Source organism: Octopus bimaculoides, chromosome 2 (genome assembly GCF_001194135.2).
Source record: "Octopus bimaculoides isolate UCB-OBI-ISO-001 chromosome 2, ASM119413v2, whole genome shotgun sequence".
Lineage (NCBI taxonomy): Eukaryota > Metazoa > Mollusca > Cephalopoda > Octopoda > Octopodidae > Octopus > Octopus bimaculoides.
In genome coordinates this window covers 149,547,597-149,552,852 of record NC_068982.1, presented here as the reverse complement: position 1 = coordinate 149,552,852, position 5,256 = coordinate 149,547,597, and the positions used below count along the sequence as shown (strand labels likewise).

Here is a 5,256-nt window from a genome sequence, read left to right as displayed (position 1 = left end):
CCCTCCTCCTCCTCCTCCTCCTCCTCATGTTTGCATTGGTTTTGATGCTTGGATAGATAAGGTGGGCTTCAAAGAGTCTCACCTTTTGTCATCTGCCACACAGGACAACAGAGAAAATTGGCATGTTAGTGATTTGTTAACATATATGCACACACACACACACACACACACACACAGACATACACACTTGCAAGTGCACATGCACACATATGCACACACACATGCATATATATCTCTATGTGTATATGTGTCCATTTCTGCATCCTCAGACTCACTGAATAAACACATTCAAACTCACTAATTAAAATATTTTATTGCTTATGCTGTGTTAACATAAAACCTGTAATTTATCAGACTGACAAATAGAAATTGATAAAGAAAGAACCAGACTAAAATAGATATTAAATTAATGTGACAGACAAAGCCTTCAGGAAGAATGCCTTAACATGACCACAATCAAATGACAGAAACCAGCGACAGACCAAATTTTGCTTTACAGCAATGTATTTATCATACATTATTTTTGACACTCATCTTAACCCATTACCTCTCATAATTCTATTAACTGGAATTTTGTTTATGAAACTTTGGTTTCTAGCATAAAACAGCCTTAGAAACACGCTGGAATGATCAAAATAACATTTCAAAATAACATTTTAAATAGAAATAAGCGAGATATTGGGTGAAAAATTAGCAAACCTCATTTGAATATCAGAGAAATATATCTAGTAGATATAGCAAACAGGTTAGATATGTGTAAATATTGACAGATAATTACGAAATTTGTAATTTTTAAGTGATCTCATATGAGATCACTGGTACGTAATGAGTTAAACATGTTGACAGCAGCTATGCAGGGCTGTATAATAACGGTGTCAAGCTTTGGCACAAGGCCAGCAAGTTCGTGAGAGGGAGTAAGTTGATTACATTGATCCCAGTCCTCAGATGGTACTTATTTTTATTGACCCCTGATAGAATGAATGGCAAAATTGACCTTGTTGGAATTTGAACTCAGAATGTAAAGATGGACAATATACTGCTAAGCATTTTGCCCGGTGTTCTAACAATTCTGCCAGCTTACTGTTATTCTTTAATTCTTTTATCTGTTTCAGTCATTTTACTGTGACCATGCTGGAGCACCACGTTTAGTCAAACAAATCGGCCCCAAGACTTATTCTTTGTAAACCTAGTTACTTATTCTATGGGTCTCTTGTGCCAAATCGCTAAGTTACGGGGATGTAAACACACCAACACCAGTTGTCAAGCAATGGTGGGGTGACAAACACAGACACACAAACACAAACATATACATACACACACACACACACACACACACATACACACACACACACACACACACACACACATATATATATACGATGGGCTTCTTTCAGTTTCCATCTACCAAATCCACTCACAAGGTTTTGGTTGGCCCAAGGCTATAGTAGAAGACATTAGACCAAGACGCCACACAGTGGGACTGAACCCAGAACTATGTGGTTTGTAAGCAAGCTACTTGCCACACAGCCACTCCTGCAATGTCATATAGTAATAAAAGAAATGAATTCCATCCATTTATTCATCCATTTTCTCTGCCCATTATCCCAGAGAGGGTCATGGGAATAAAGTCCTCTTGCACTTCCTCCATAGGGTCCTACTGTAAGCAACTATCATACTTTCTGGCTGGATTTCCAAGTGTAACCAACTAAGACTATGGATAATAGTTAATTATTAATAATGAATACAATGAAAATAACATTATATTTATAAAACAATTATAATATCAATAAGTTTCATTAAACAAGCAAGTATATAATTTACATGTCTATACTCGAAATCTTATAATTATAGACAACTATTAAGCAACTTATTTATTTGTGATATTTAAATAAAAATTTATATATTACACAATCCATGAAAAGATATTTATTATAAATAATCAACCAGGAGTGGCTGTGTGATAAGTAGCTTGCTTACCAACCACATGGTTGTGGGTTCAGTCCCACTGCATGGCACCTTGGGCAAGTGTCTTCTACTATAGCCTTGGGCAGACCAAAGCCTTGTGAGTGGATTTGGTAGATGGAAACATATATAAGTATATATATGTGTGTGTATGTTGTCTGTTTGTCCCCCAACATCGCTTGACAACCGATGCTGGTGTGTTTACGTCCCCGTAACTTAGTGGTTTGGCAAAAGAGACTGATAGAATAAGTACTAGGCTTACAAAGAATAAGTCCTGGGGTCGATTTTCTCAACTAAAGGCGGTGCTCCAGCATGGCCACAGTCAAATGACTGAAACAAGTAAAAGAGTAACCATCTAGTTCTTGGTCTACCCCTCGGTAGTTGGCTCGGCTTTTCTGTGACATTCTAATCACATGTCTGCAGTACCAGGACTGTGACCTCTCCTTGTGGAGAAGTAGTGGCTTAACCTGAGCAGACTCCTTGATCTCCAAGCTATGCACTCTGTTGAGTAACACTACTCCAGAGATCCTTAAAAAAAAAGCCCATTTTGGCCACTTGTACTTGCAATTGTACTCTTTCAGTCATTATACATTATTCATGATCATAGGTGGAGGACACCATAAACATAAGGAGAAAAATGGAGATAAAATTCCATTGAGAAAATGTATTCTACCAGGCAAATCATCGCCATCATTATAATCATCTAGTGTCTATTTTTCATGCTGGCATGGGTAAGATGGTTTGACTGGAACTGATAAGCCAGAGAGCTGAACTAGGTTCCAGCCTGTTTTGGCTTGGTTTCTATAGCTGGATGCCCTTCCTAATGCCAATCACTCTGTAGAGTCTACTGGGTTTCTTTTTTGTGTCACTGGCACGGGTGTCTTTTACATGTCACCGGTGTGGGTGCCCTTTACATGTTATTGGTACAGGTGCCTTTTATGTGTCACCGTCATGGCTGAATTTTGCATGTCACTGGCACAAGTGTCCTTCAGATGTCATCGTCACTGGCTACAACTATGATTTCACTTAGCTTGACATATCTTCTCGAGCACAGCATGTCACCAAAAACCTCAGACACATGTCATCACCTCCATGAGACTCAAATGACAATAGCAAAATAGAATCTGATTCATCTGCTGGATATAAACGCTTGGGCCATTTGAAAGTTTCAAATAGAATCTGATGGAATCATATGCTAATGATAATTATCTTTGTCTTTTAATTGTTTTAGTCATTCAACTGTGGCCATGCTGGGGCACTTCCTTGAAAAGTTTTAGTCAAATGAATTGACCCCCACATTTTTTTTAGCCTGGTACTTATTCTATCAGTGCATTTTGCCAAACTGTGAAGTTACAGGGATGTAAACACACCAACACTTGTTGGTTGTCAAGTCATGGTGGGAGACAGAGATACAAACACACACACACACACACACACACACATGTACTATGAGTTTCTTTCAGTTTCCATCTACCAAATCCACCCACAAGGCTTTGGCCAGCTACAGGCTATAGTAGAAGACACAAGCCAAAGGTGCCATGCTGTGGGACTGAACTCGAAACCATGTGGTTGGGGTATAAAGTTCTTACCATGCAGCCATGCTTGAAAAAAGTTTCTTCATTGGTATATCATTTGACCATTAAAACATTGGCAAGAAACTTTATCCAGTTGGGAAGTGAGATCAATTCTAAAGCCAGCAAGAAGTAATATAATACTTTTCACTATAAATTAAGGGCGAGGGGCTTAGTCAATTACATTGACTCCACTACTCAACAGGTACTTATTTTACTGACTGCAATCCACCCAAAGAACAACAGTAAATGATGACCTTAGCAAATATCATTAATCTTACCCTATATCTGCCATCTGCCTGCCTCTCTACCTGCTTGTTGGCCTGAATATAAGTCAGTCAGCCTGTTAGTTAGTCGGTCAGCCTACCTGCCAGCTAACCTACTTACCTGTCTGTTTACCTACCTACAAATTAGGTCATCAAGTATGAAATTATATAGAAAAGAGAAAAAGTTTGTGAATGTTTTATACATACAAGGAGTAGTTTTATTCATCAAAGTATGCACCCATATTGTCAATACACTTTTGCCATTTCAGCGGTAGCTTGTCCAGCTCAGAACTGTAAAAGTCTGACAATCTAGAGTCAATAAAATCTTGGAAGGTCTGTTTTACAGCATCATCGGAATTAAATTTTTTTCCTATCAAAAAGTTATCCAAATTCTGGAAGAAGTGGTAGTCAGTGGGGACAAGATCAAGTGAATATGGTGGATGATGGAAAACTTACAACTCCAACTTGTGTATTTTCGTCAATGTCCTTTTTGCAATGTGTGGTCTGGCGCCGTCTTGCAATAAAATAGGAGTGGATCTTTTGACTAATCTAGGCTGTTTTTTTTGTTAGTTTCTGCATCATTTGGTCCAGTTGGCTGCAGTATACTTCAGCTGTGATTGATGAACCAGGTTTAATGAAATAATAATGGATCACACTTATGCCAGACCACCAAACACACACCATCAGCTTCTTTTGATGAATTTTACTTTTGGACTGTGTTTTGGTGGCTCATCTTTGTCCAACCATTATACTGAACGTTTATGGTTGTTGTACTGAATCCATTTCTCATCACATGTTACACTTCGATTCAAAAAGGATTCATTCTTGTGACGAGAAAGTAGCATAATGCAGGCTTCCAAATGTTGCTGTTTCTGATTTTCATTGAGTTCATATGGAACCCACTTATCCAACTTTTACACTTTACCAATTTGAACTAGGTGAGTCAATATTGTTTGCTTGCTAACACCAAACAATAATGATAATTCACGGGCACTTTGAGATGGATTTGACTTGACGGTGGCTTTCAGTTTGTCATTATCCACCATGGTTGACCATGTTGCTAATCTGTGAGGTCAAAGTTACCAGAATGAAATTTTGCAAACCAATTTGATATTGTCTGCTGTCTAATAACATTAGAATGAAATATTTTATTAATATTCCAAGCTATCTGTGATGCTGTATTCCCAAGAAAGAACTCATATTTCAAAACTGTACGAATTTCTGACTTATCCATCTCTAAGCAAAAATAACAAAAATCGGTTTATAAATAATTTATAAAGTTCAAAATGAGTTAGAATAAAGAAATAAATGTCAGCTTTCTAACAAAAAAATAAAGATTGTCAAAATATAATAATGACACAAAATGAGCAGCTGGATACCTTACTACAAATTTCATACTTGATGACCTAATACCTATCTATCTGTCTATCTGTCTGTCCATCTGGTCATCCATCTGT

At 37.6% G+C, this 5,256-nt stretch overlaps 1 pseudogene; it reads right to left on the bottom strand.

Annotated features, from left to right (window-relative positions):
* Window positions 1-4,029: 4,029 nt before the first annotated feature.
* Window positions 4,030-5,033, bottom strand: LOC128247037 (histone-lysine N-methyltransferase SETMAR-like; annotated as a pseudogene).
* Between the last annotated feature and the right edge of the window lie 223 nt (window positions 5,034-5,256).